Source organism: Lissotriton helveticus, assembly GCF_964261635.1.
Source record: "Lissotriton helveticus chromosome 1_1 unlocalized genomic scaffold, aLisHel1.1 SUPER_1_unloc_53, whole genome shotgun sequence".
In the NCBI taxonomy this organism is placed as follows: Eukaryota; Metazoa; Chordata; class Amphibia; order Caudata; family Salamandridae; genus Lissotriton; species Lissotriton helveticus.
Window position 1 is genome coordinate 1,159,279 of NW_027611696.1, and position 13,486 is coordinate 1,172,764.

The following is a 13,486-nucleotide window of genomic DNA, read 5'->3' on the forward strand; positions in this document are numbered from 1 at the left end:
GCCCCTAATCTGTGGAGAGGATAATAAAAGTTCGAGGCACAGCAATCTACTCTCAATCCGATCTAATCTGTCGTGTAGTGGCAGGGTAATTTTTTTAACAATATATTCCAGCCTTCTCCAAAAAGGGTTCTCACAATCTGCTAAAGCGTTTTTCCCTTTGTCTGCTGTTAGACTTACTTCTGCATTTTGTGTTAGTGATGTAATTAGTTCTCGGGAAGGTTGAGTTGTTAAACTTTCTTTTGGGGCAACTTCCTTGTTTTTTCTGCTACCTTTTCCCCCTCCCCCTGTGGGTTGGGCCCCTGCCTGCTTTCCTTTTGTAGTTTGGGCATGCAATTTCCTGGGTTCTGCTGTTTTAACACCCGTAGCTGACCTAGTTTTAATTTTATGGAGAGGGTAACCTTTTCGTGAGGTCAACTAGGCTGAGTCTGGCTTCTGGGCTAACTTCAGAAGGTACTGTTGCTTCCTTCCAGTTTAGATCTATGCTCCCTCGTGCCTCCCCCCTACCAGTCCCTAAATCTCTGCTTCTATCCTCGAGGTGAGCCGGCGACCTTGCCTGTGCTATGCTGCCCAGTGAAGAGCGCTTATCTAACAGGGGGGTCTAGTGATAGTCTCTTTTCCGTTAACTCAATGTCCTTGGCAAGTGCGCTTGAGACTCTGATCAGGAAATTGTCCAAGGTGCCCATCAATGTCCCTCCATTTGTTTTCCCGCACTGACCTCCTGGCTGAGGCGATGAGGCCATGATCACAGATTGGACTTGGCACTGTCCGCAAGTTTCAAACCGCTCAAATTCAAAAATTACAGTCCAAATCCGAATATAATACAAAGACTCACCACCCTTATAGGTCAGTCAGAGATAAGGGGGGTGGCCCGTCCCGTCCTTGACCGGTCTCGAACGGGCTAAAACGGGCCCTCCCTTGGCCCGGGCTTCGCCCGGCGTCCCGCGAGGTGGGGCTTCCAGGGATTATATGCGCCTCCTGGCGCGGATTGATGCTGTCAAGAGTCCTGCCGGTGCCGCAAGGGCTGATGGGGTTTGTTGTCCCCACCTGCACTCCTCACTGCGGCCTCACCAGCAAGGTGGCAGTAGCTGGTCGGGCGGCGGGAGGCAGGAGTACAGCTCCGGTAGTATGGCGGCGCTGGTCACGGAAACAAAAGTCTAAAGGTAGGCTGGCAGCAATGTCCTCGGCGATCTAGTAATGCTCTCCCACGCTCTGCCGGGCTTCCAGGGATTATATGCGCCTCCTGGCGCGGATTGATGCTGTCACGGGTCCCGCCGGTGCCGCAAGGGCTGATGGGGTTTGTTGTCCCCACCTGCACTCCTCACTGCGGCCTCACCAGCAAGGTGGCAGTAGCTGGTCGGGCGGCGGGAGGCAGGAGTACAGCTCCGGTAGTATGGCGGCGCTGGTCACGGAAACAAAAGTCTAAAGGTAGGCTGGCAGCAATGTCCTCGGCGATCTAGTAATGCTCTCCCACGCTCTGCCGGGCTTCCAGGGATTATATGCGCCTCCTGGCGCGGATTGATGCTGTCACGGGTCCCGCCGGTGCCGTAAGGGCTGATGGGGTTTGTTGTCCCCACCTGCACTCCTCACTGCGGCCTCACCAGCAAGGTGGCAGTAGCTGGTCGGGCGGCGGGACGCAGGAGTACAGCTCCGGTAGTATGGCGGCGCTGGTCACGGAAACAAAAGTCTAAAGGTAGGCTGGCAGCAATGTCCTCGGCGATCTAGTAATGCTCTCCCACGCTCTGCCGGGCTTCCAGGGATTATATGCGCCTCCTGGCGCGGATTGATGCTGTCAAGGGTCCCGCCGGTGCCGCAAGGGCTGATGGGGTTTGTTGTCCCCACCTGCACTCCTCACTGCGGCCTCACCAGCAAGGTGGAAGTAGCTGGTCGGGCGGCGGGAGGCAGGAGTACAGCTCCGGTAGTATGGCGGCGCTGGTCACGGAAACAAAAGTCTAAAGGTAGGCTGGCAGCAATGTCCTCGGCGATCTAGTAATGCTCTCCCACGCTCTGCCGGGCTTCCAGGGATTATATGCGCCTCCTGGCGCGGATTGATGCTGTCACGGGTCACGCCGGTGCCGCAAGGGCTGATGGGGTTTGTTGTCCCCACCTGCACTCCTCACTGCGGCCTCACCAGCAAGGTGGCAGTAGCTGGTCGGGCGGCGGGAGGCAGGAGTACAGCTCCGGTAGTATGGCGGCGCTGGTCACGGAAACAAAAGTCTAAAGGTAGGCTGGCAGCAATGTCCTCGGCGATCTAGTAATGCTCTCCCTGGTCCAGTGACTAGTCAAGTCAAGTCAAGTCAAAAGAATTTATATAGCGCACTACATACCCATAGGGTTTCAAGGCGCTTAGGGAGGGGAGGAGGATTACTTGTCAAATATCCATGTTTTAAGTTGCTTTCTGAATGCTAGGTGGTTCTGGGTAAGGCGAAGGTGAGTGGGGAGTGAGTTCCATGTCTTAGCTGCCAGGTATGAGAAGAATCTGCCTCCCATGGTGGTCTTGTTGATGCGAGGTACAGTGGCGAGGGCTTGGTTGGAAGAACGTAGTTGGCGGGGGGGGGTGTAGAAGGACAGTCGTGAGTTGAGGCATTCTGGTCCGATGTCGTAGAGTGATTTGTGTGCGTGGGTTAGCAGTCGGAAAGTGATCCTCTTGTTGACGGGTAGCCAGTGGAGGTCTTTCAGGTGACCGGAGATGTGTTCGTTACGCGGGATGTCTAATATGATCCTGGCTGAGGCGTTTTGGATTCGTTGGAGTTTCTTCTGGAGTTTAGCGGTGGTACCTGCGTAGAGGGTGTTTCCGTAGTCCAGTCGGCTCGTGACCAGAGCATGGGTGACTGTTTTTCTGGTTTCGGTGGGGATCCAGCAAAATGTTTTTTTGAGCATGCGAAGAATGTTGAAGCAGGATGAGGATACGGCGCTTACTTGTCTGTTCATTGAGAGTGAAGAATCCAGGATAACGCCTAGGTTCCGTGCGTGGTCTGTCGGGATGGGTGCTTTTCCAAGGGCTTCCGGCCACCAAGAGTCGTCCCATGCAGAGGGGGATGTACCTAAGATGAGGACTTCTGTTTTATCTGAGTTGAGTTTCAGACGGCTGTGTTTTATCCATTCGGCAACTTCTTTCATTCCTTCGTGTAGGTTGGTTTTGGCGGTGCTGGGGTCGTTGGTGAGAGAAAGGATCAGTTGGGTGTCATCCGCGTAGGAGATGATGTTGAGGTTGTGTTGGCGAGCGATGGCCGCAAGGGGGCTCATGTATACGTTGAAGAGGGTGGGACTGAGTGAGGATCCTTGTGGTACGCCACAGATGACTTCAGTGGCTTCGGACTTGAATGGTGGAAGGCGGACTTTCTGGGTTCTTCCGGTGAGGAACGAGGTGATCCATTCAAGTGCTTTTCCTTGTATCCCGATGTTTCTGAGGCGTTGTAAAAGGGTGCTGTGGCAGACTGTGTCGAAAGCTGCGGAGAGGTCGAGGAGGATGAGGGCGACTGTGTCTCCGTTGTCCAGTAGAGTTCGAATGTCGTCTGTTGCTGCGATGAGGGCGGTTTCAGTGCTGTGTTTTGCTCGGAAGCCAGATTGTGAGGAGTCGAGGGATTTGTTGGCTTCGAGGAAAGCGGCGAGCTGATTGTTGACAGCTTTCTCGATGACTTTGGCCGGAAAAGGAAGGAGCGAGATGGGGCGGTAATTTTTTAGTTCGGTGGGGTCCGCTGTGGGTTTTTTCAGAAGGGCGGTGAGTTCAGCGTGTTTCCAGCTTTCCGGGAAGGTGGCGGAGTTGAAGGAGCAGTTGATGACGTCTCGGAGGTGCGGTGCTATGACGGAGTCTGCTTTGTTGAAGATGTGGTGAGGACATGGGTCAGTGGGGGATCCAGAATGGATGGAGTTCATCAGGCGGATGGTGTCCTTAGTGGAGATTGGGTTCCAGTCGTTAAGGGTGTTCAAGGGGGGAGAATGTTCAACATATGGTTGGGTGGGTTGGTCTCCGGGTTGGTTGTCGAAGCTGTTGTGGATGTTTGCAATTTTGTTGTGGAAAAATGAGGCTAGGGAGTCGCAGAGGGCTTGAGAGGGGGTGATGTCGTTGGAGTTGGCTGAGGGATTAGTAAATTCCTTGACGATGTTGAAGAGTTCCTTGCTGTTGTGGACGTTGTTGTCTAGTCGATTCTTGAATGCTGTTTTCTTGGCCTTTCGGATTAGTTGGTGGTGTGAGCGGGTTGCGTTTTTGAAGGCGTACTTGGTGCTAGTGGTTGGGTCTTTTTTCCAGGCCTTTTCAAGGGAGCGGCAGAGTTTCTTGGACTTCTTAAGATCATCGTTGAACCAGGAGGCCTTCTTGCTGCCAGGTTTGCGTTGACGTTTTTTCAGTGGTGCTAAGGTGTCGGCGGTGTTGGATAACCAAAGGGTGAGGTTGGCGGCGGCTTGGTCTGGGTTAGAAGAGTGGGCTGGGGTGTTTAGAAGGAGCGATGAGGAGATCTGATCGATGGTGATTTTGTTCCAGTTTCTTTGCAGGGTTGGTTGGGGGTTGGTGATGGGTCTCGGCTTGTTGTAGGTGAAGTGAACGCAGCTGTGGTCAGTCCAGAGGAGATCCGTAGTATGGCTGAAGGAGATATGATTGCTAGAGGTGAAGATAGGGTCGAGAGTGTGACCTGCGATGTGGGTGGGGGAAGTGACCAGTTGTTTAAGTCCGAGGTTGGCGAGGTTGTCCAAGAGGGTGGTGGTGTTGCGGTCGTTGTTTTTTTCAAGGTGAAAGTTGAGGTCTCCCAGAAGGATGTAATCTTTGGAGGGGAGCGCGTGTGGGGTGATGAAGTCCGTGATATCTTCACTGAATTTTGCGCGGGGTCCTGGTGGTCTGTAGAGGAGTGTGCCTCTGAGTGTGGTCTTGGGGTCGATGTGGATCTGGAAGTGAAGGTGTTCAGAGTTGGCGAGGTTGACGTCAGAGCTAGTTGAGATGTGGATTGATTTTTTATGGACGATAGCGATTCCTCCTCCTGTGTGTCCGGTACGGTCCTTGCGTGTGATCTTATAATCTTCAGGGATGGCAATGGTGATGTCTGGGGCGGAGGAAGCGTTCATCCATGTTTCTGTTAGGAAGGCGACGTCAGGAGAGATGGTGTCCAGTAGATTCCATAAGTCAACGGCGTGTTTGTGGACCGATCGGGTGTTGAGAAGGATGCATTGTAGGTGATTGGGGTCGGAAGTCTGTGGTGTGGTCGTAGCGGGGATGTTGTTGGTGCCGATGAATTTGCAGGAGTAGCAAGAGAAAGGTCCATGGGTGTGTCCAGGAGCGGCTTGGACGCAGTTGGGGGCGCGACCGGGGTTGAGGGCTTGGAGGGTGGTGGCATCGTAGGTAATGCGGGGGGCCTGGGCAGCGCGAGGGGCAGGGGGTCTGGCGCTGGGCGCGGTCCAGGCGCGGACGGGCGTAGACGGGCTTACCTTTGGCGCACCTTCGGCGCGGCTGGGGCGCGGTCGCTGCGCGTGGACGCTGCGCGTTGATGCAGTGGGCATATATGGATGGTGGAGGGGGAGGGGCAAGGGCGTCTCAGCTGGGAGGCGGGGCGGGTCCACGAGGACGATAACAACAAACAAACAAAATGGAGGCGGAGGGGGGAGCACAGACACGCAAACCGAGTACAAAATACACTTTCAATGACAAATGTGCAAATGCAGCTAAAGCGGCGAGCAGCAGGCTAAACGCAGGCAATATGAAATTGGCAGAACTAATTCAAGCAAAGGAAATGCAAGTCGCTAAGCAGCCCAACGATACCAGATGCCTGCAGGGGACACTGGGAGCGACCACTCTGCTCGAGTGAGAGGAGCGAGTCACGGCGCCTTTAGGTAGGAGAGCGCTGTTGTATTCAGTGGGAGGGCGTCTCAGCTGGGAGGCGGGGCGGGTCCACGAGGACGATAACAACAAACAAACAAAATGGAGGCGGAGGGGGGAGCACAGACGCGCAAACCGAGTACAAAGTACACTTTCAATGACAAATGTGCAAATGCAGCTAAAGCGGCGAGCAGCAGGCTAAACGCAGGCAATATGAAATTGGCAGAACTAATTCAAGCAAAGGAAATGCAAGTCGCTAAGCAGCCCAACGATACCAGATGCCTGCAGGGGACACTGGGAGCGACCACTCTGCTCGAGTGAGAGGAGCGAGTCACGGCGCCTTTAGGTAGGAGAGCGCTGTTGTATTCAGTGGGAGGGCGTCTCAGCTGGGAGGCGGGGCGGGTCCACGAGGACGATAACAACAAACAAACAAAATGGAGGCGGAGGGGGGAGCACAGACGCGCAAACCGAGTACAAAGTACACTTTCAATGACAAATGTGCAAATGCAGCTAAAGCGGCGAGCAGCAGGCTAAACGCAGGCAATATGAAATTGGCAGAACTAATTCAAGCAAAGGAAATGCAAGTCGCTAAGCAGCCCAACGATACCACATGCCTGCAGGGGACACTGGGAGCGACCACTCTACTCGAGTGAGAGGAGCGAGTCACAGCGCCTTTAGGTAGGAGAGCGCTGTTGTATTCAGTGGGAGGGCGTCTCAGCTGGGAGGCGGGGCGGGTCCACGAGGACGATAACAACAAACAAACAAAATGGAGGCGGAGGGGGGAGCACAGACGCGCAAACCGAGTACAAAGTACAGTTTCAATGACAAATGTGCAAATGCAGCTAAAGCGGCGAGCAGCAGGCTAAACGCAGGCAATATGAAATTGGCAGAACTAATTCAAGCAAAGGAAATGCAAGTCGCTAAGCAGCCCAACGATACCAGATGCCTGCAGGGGACACTGGGAGCGACCACTCTGCTCGAGCGAGAGGAGCGAGTCACGGCGCCTTTAGGTAGGAGAGCGCTGTTGTATTCAGTGGGAGGGCGTCTCAGCTGGGAGGCGGGGCAGGTCCACGAGGACGATAACAACAAACAAACAAAATGGAGGCGGAGGGGGGAGCACAGACGCGCAAACCGAGTACAAAGTACACTTTCAATGACAAATGTGCAAATGCAGCTAAAGCGGCGAGCAGCAGGCTAAACGCAGGCAATATGAAATTGGCAGAACTAATTCAAGCAAAGGAAATGCAACTCGCTAAGCAGCCCAACGATACCAGATGCCTGCAGGGGACACTGGGAGCGACCACTCTGCTCGAGTGAGAGGAGCGAGTCACGGCGCCTTTAGGTAGGAGAGCGCTGTTGTATTCAGTGGGAGGGCGTCTCAGCTGGGAGGCGGGACGGGTCCACGAGGACGATAACAACAAACAAACAAAATGGAGGCGGAGGGGGGAGCACAGACGCGCAAACCGAGTACAAAGTACACTTTCAATGACAAATGTGCAAATGCAGCTAAAGCGGCGAGCAGCAGGCTAAACGCAGGCAATATGAAATTGGCAGAACTAATTCAAGCAAAGGAAATGCAAGTCGCTAAGCAGCCCAACGATACCAGATGCCTGCAGGGGACACTGGGAGCGACCACTCTGCTCGAGTGAGAGGAGCGAGTCACGGCGCCTTTAGGTAGGAGAGCGCTGTTGTATTCAGTGGGAGGGCGTCTCAGCTGGGAGGCGGGGCGGGTCCACGAGGACGATAACAACAAACAAACAAAATGGAGGCGGAGGGGGGAGCACAGACGCGCAAACCGAGTACAAAGTACACTTTCAATGACAAATGTGCAAATGCAGCTAAAGCGGCGAGCAGCAGGCTAAACGCAGGCAATATGAAATTGGCAGAACTAATTCAAGCAAAGGAAATGCAAGTCGCTAAGCAGCCCAACGATACCAGATGCCTGCAGGGGACACTGGGAGCGACCACTCTGCTCGAGTGAGAGGAGCGAGTCACGGCGCCTTTAGGTAGGAGAGCGCTGTTGTATTCAGTGGGAGGGCGTCTCAGCTGGGAGGCGGGGCGGGTCCACGAGGACGATAACAACAAACAAACAAAATGGAGGCGGAGGGGGGAGCACAGACGCGCAAACCGAGTACAAACTACACTTTCAATGACAAATGTGCAAATGCAGCTAAAGCGGCGAGCAGCAGGCTAAACGCAGGCAATATGAAATTGGCAGAACTAATTCAAGCAAAGGAAATGCAAGTCGCTAAGCAGCCCAACGATACCAGATGCCTGCAGGGGACACTGGGAGCGACCACTCTGCTCGAGTGAGAGGAGCGAGTCACGGCGCCTTTAGGTAGGAGAGCGCTGTTGTATTCAGTGGGAGGGCGTCGTAGCTGGGAGGCGGGGCGGGTCCACGAGGACGATAACAACAAACAAACAAAATGGAGGCGGAGGGGGGAGCACAGACGCGCAAACCGAGTACAAAGTACACTTTCAATGACAAATGTGCAAATGCAGCTAAAGCGGCGAGCAGCAGGCTAAACGCAGGCAATATGAAATTGGCAGAACTAATTCAAGCAAAGGAAATGCAAGTCGCTAAGCAGCCCAACGATACCAGATGCCTGCAGGGGACACTGGGAGCGACCACTCTGCTCGAGTGAGAGGAGCGAGTCACGGCGCCTTTAGGTAGGAGAGCGCTGTTGTATTCAGTGGGAGGGCGTCTCAGCTGGGAGGCGGGGCGGGTCCACGAGGACGATAACAACAAACAAACAAAATGGAGGTGGAGGGGGGAGCACAGACGCGCAAACCGAGTACAAAGTACACTTTCAATGACAAATGTGCAAATGCAGCTAAAGCGGCGAGCAGCAGGCTAAACGCAGGCAATATGAAATTGGCAGAACTAATTCAAGCAAAGGAAATGCAAGTCGCTAAGCAGCCCAACGATACCAGATGCCTGCAGGGGACACTGGGAGCGACCACTCTGCTCGAGTGAGAGGAGCGAGTCACTAGTGTTCTTACAAGTAGAACACCATGGTTTTCTTTGGCCATCTTTCTTCTTCTTCTTGGAAGTTTGGGACCCCCCCTCCATGGTTTGTTTGGGCCCTGTAGAAGACTTCTGGTCTTTTGGTTTCTGCTCCCCACCCTTCTGGTCTGCTTTCTTTTGATCACCACCTTGGACCTGGTTTTTCTGCTTAACCCTGGTTCTAACCCATTTGTCTGCCTTCTTACCCAATTCTTGGGGAGAGGTCAGATCTGAGTCAATCAGGTGTTGATGCAACTGCTGGTTCTCTCATTAAAAGATTGTACAATCCTGTATAGTCAGTGACTTTACTTCCCAGTAACCAGCCCTCCAGAGCCTTAGTGGCACAATCAACAAAATCAGTCCAGTCCTGAGTCTGTGTCTTCTGGGTATCTCTGAACATTAACCTGTACTGTTCAGTGGTTAAGCCAAACCCATCAATCAGAGCACTCTTCAGGACAGAGTAGTTGTTAGCATCCCCATCACTAACTGTGAGGAGCTTGTCTCTACCTTTCTCTTCAAAGGAGAGCCACAAGATTGCTGCCCACTTACTCTGGGGTACCTGCTGTACTTTGCAGGACCTCTCCAAAGCAGTTATCCACTTTTGGATGTCATCCCCTATCTTGTAAGGGGGCACAATCTTACTCAGGTTTCTATTGTCATAGGACCTGTCTTTATCCTTAGGGATATTGCTGCCACCAGTGGAATCTAATCCACTCTCTCTATGCTGTCTAGCATGAGCAAGCTTCTCCTTAGTTAAGGCAACTTCTATTTCTTGCCTCTCAAATCTAAGTTGAGCCTCTCTCATCTTGGCCTCATGCACTTTCCTCTGACGGGAAGTCATCCTCCTCTGAGTAGGCACCTGTGGGCCATTAGATGTATTGGAGTGATTGGATTCACCTGAGTGATTCCTGTTCCTCCTATACCCCTGGTTAGGTCCACTTGGGGGCCTGAATGGGGCTGTCCCATTCTCAGCTCCAAGTTGACTTAGGTTAGCCTGGCTAAGCCTCCTGACCTGGACCTGGCTATGCCCTTCTTCTTCAGAATCATCCTTCCCCTGATCTGAATCATCATCATCATCATCATCATCAACAATAACTGGGGGATCCCAGGCATCATCTGTTGGTGTCATGACCTCTTCATCATCCCCTGTAGGGGCTGGTTCAGAGGTTTTCAGAGCTTCAGACTCTTCTAAAAGCTCTAGGAGGTGCTGAGTGGTTGGGGTAGATCCTTGTTTCAGCTTCCTGGTAGAACACAAGTTCCTCAACTCCTGAAAACTGAGGATAGCAAATCTGGATGGTGCCTTGGGTAGGTCACTCTCCACAGTTGGAAGTCCACTGGATCCTTCTGCGCCAGCCATTTGCTCCAGTGAGGTGGATATGTTGCAATCTACCTACTCTAAGTGTTCTTCCTACTGAACCCTCTCTAGTAGTTGTAGTCAGGGTGTGCTAAGCCCTAACCTCTACAACACTAAGTTCAGCAGAACTTAAATATACTATCCTTGTTTTTATATGTACCTATAGGTCCCTGTATGATCTTTCAAAAGGTATTGCAAAGATTACAATGGTAAAACAACAGCAAGCTCAAATCCCAACTGCTGCTCACCAATGTGAGAAGTTGGCCTGATATATGATGTTCACTAGTTCTAGTGACCACCATGTATCAGTCCAAACAACTCTTATGGTGATTGGTTGCAAGTCAACCTTATGGACCATATATCCTAATGGTAGCCTGGATAAAGAAGTCTTAGGCTAAACTCTTTTGTCGTGTGAAGCCGGCTGTATTACCATATGTAACCCCTTGAACACCAAGTGAAAGGACACCACACAGGATATATATTGAAAATATATATGTATTTATTACTACAATAGTCGCCTGAACTCTTTATGAGCACAGGAGCAAAACACGTTAAACAAGTTACTTGATAAAATATACAAAAGTTGCACAGTTATGGATAGGCCAGGTGGCCCGCTAAACCATATATTAAGTAAGTGGTATAAGAACCACAAATCGAACAGTGGTAAGGCCTAGGGCCTTGGGAATCGCTGGGGCTACGCTGTGATAACGTTAGTTAGGAACTAGGAGGCCCACGGGATCTGGTTGCAGTGTCTAAAGCAACACGCTTACACTCATTGAAAGCAATGGGTGCGTAAAAGTTACAAAGTTAAAGATTGGGAGTCTTCCGGATGGCCTAGAACTTAGTCCCTTAAAACTAGGACACTAGGAGTGTCAGCCAACACGGGAGCACCGGAGTGCCAGCGTTACCTCACCCACAGGAAGCGGGTGCAGTGGTGCCAAAGTGTGTCGGGTTTCTTGGAGCAGTTCAATGGTGCCTGGAGATGAAGATGCTGCAGGCGACCAGACGAGAAGAGTTCTGGTGGATCCAAGGGTGGATCGGAGTTGGTGAATACCTGAAAGCAGAGGGGACAGTGTTCAAGTCACTTGCCAGTGACCGCCGTGGAACCAGGAAGGAACCAGGCGATGTTGAGTTGCAAACAGGTGAAGATAGAAGCTTGTCTCTTCAGCCACGTGGACACGAGGACGTCGACGATGACCAGGAGCCAGGCACGAGCTGCCCAACGAAGGATCTTGTTGTCGGCAGAGTCGGCTTCAGGATTGAAGCAAACAAGCCTTGGCAATTTCAAACCAAGCAGGAACGATGTTTGGCTTCTTACTCAGACTAGCAAGGTCTGAGGGGCTACTTCTTTTTACAGAAGCAGGGGCCTGTTTGGAGCAACCAGACCAGCAGTAGATTTCCAAAGTTAGGTCGCCAAAATGGCTACCAGCCAACTGGCCAGTAACCGGGATGACGCGTCGAGCAGGCAAAAGCAAAAGGGCCCCACGCAGAACTCGTGGAGGATGCAGGGCTTGTCTTTGGTGCAAAGGCTGCTCGGGGCAGGGGCTGCTCAAACTCCAAAGCACAGTATTGAGGAGGCTTCGGGTGCTGCGCAGTCAGCTTGTCGTGGACTTTTCAAGAGGTCCGTCCCACGTCTCTCGTCGCGTCCACGGGTCTCTGGTTTGCAGGGACTGTGGATCGAGCTGTTGAATGTCTGGGAGTCTGGTTCTTGTCAGTCTCTAGGCTCGGGCTCTGTTGGGAGGCGGTAGCAAAGCAAGTCGTTGATCGCTGGATGGTGCCTGTGTTCACAGGGTGGTCACTCCTTGGCCACAAGGGAGATACTTCAGTCTTCTGAGCAGCAGAACGTCGAAGTCCAGAGTTTCTTCTTCTTTAAGTCGAGTTTCAGGATAATCCAAAGTCTTGGGACTCAGCTCCTACTGTTAAAATTAGCAGTATGTATGTACATAAGCGGCGTTCATTTGTGTTCTCAGTGCCCCTTGATGTAAACAGAACAAATATCGCTAAAACTCTGACTATGTTGTCTCCCTATCATAGACCCATGCACACACGTACGCGACAGCCATTTTAGGTACCATGGTCTCCCTGTTCACGATCGCTCATCAGCGCCCTTCCCTGACCCTGCGAGCACCCCCCGTGTACCCTGACTGCCCCCGCTCTCTCATGCCCAAGTCATGAGCCCTCCCCTCCCGCATGACTCTGTCCCTAAAGAATCGCACCCCGCGCCTGACCAACACCTCCTTCCCGCCCTTGAATACCCCTCTTGTGATCAACCCTTCCACAGCATTCGACTGTCCACACTGACCCTCCCTTTCATGAATATCTCTCCTTTGATGACCTCTTCCTCTAAGCCTGAATGTTTGCACGGACCACTGGTCATCCCTTAGCCTGAGGATACAGTTTATTGCCCACTACTTTATGCACTCGTCTCTCTTGGAAGAAGCTACTGTTGATCACGGCCACCCCACCCCCTGAGACTCGATCAGACACACACATTCCAATGGAAATCAGCAGAACACTCAGCTGCGTGACAGCCCCTCCTCTTGCATGGAGGATAAGGGCCCGTACTGTAGCCACGTGTTGAAATACCTTCATACTATACAATGTATTGATTGTAATATAGGATGCCTGTGTGTCATGAACCTGTGTATAAAAGGCGAAACCTCAGAGAACTTGTTAGAGCACCTCCCGAAGACACTATGCGAGTGTCCCAAAGGACAGGCTCTCCTCATGAGTAATAAACCCTGTTCTTGTTTTCCTACTTCCAGTGCCCGTCTCTTTATTTTGGTATAACTATTCAAGAAGGAAACGAAGAGTCGCCCTGCGCCAGCAGCCTGGGCATCCGGGGCGTTATGGGCTGACCTTTCGACAATTGGCGCCCAAAACGCGGGGCCCATCAGCGACATCAGGTCCGGTAAGAGAGGTCCAGACGATGGGGTGAACATCTAAATGATTGGAGTATACCTGCCTTGAGAGGGCCCTCGTCCGGCTGCCGATTGAATGAACTTCACCGATTCCGAACGGACCACTCTCTCAAGTGACCTGTTGTCCTGACTGGAAGCCCACAGGAATGCCGGAAGTAAAAAAAAAAAAAAAAACATGGAGAAAGAGAACGAGTGGGCGCTGGAAAAAGGAAGGCGAAGAACTATCCACATGGTCCGGTCCGGGTAAGGTCGTGACACACGACAAATTGCGAAAATTGATTGATTGATTGTTTGATAATACTAGTATTACCTATTGATTGCTTCTGGGAGATTCTCTATTTGCAAACAAACACAGAATCACCATACTCTGTCTAGTCTTTGCAGATAGTGAAGGGTAGGCAACG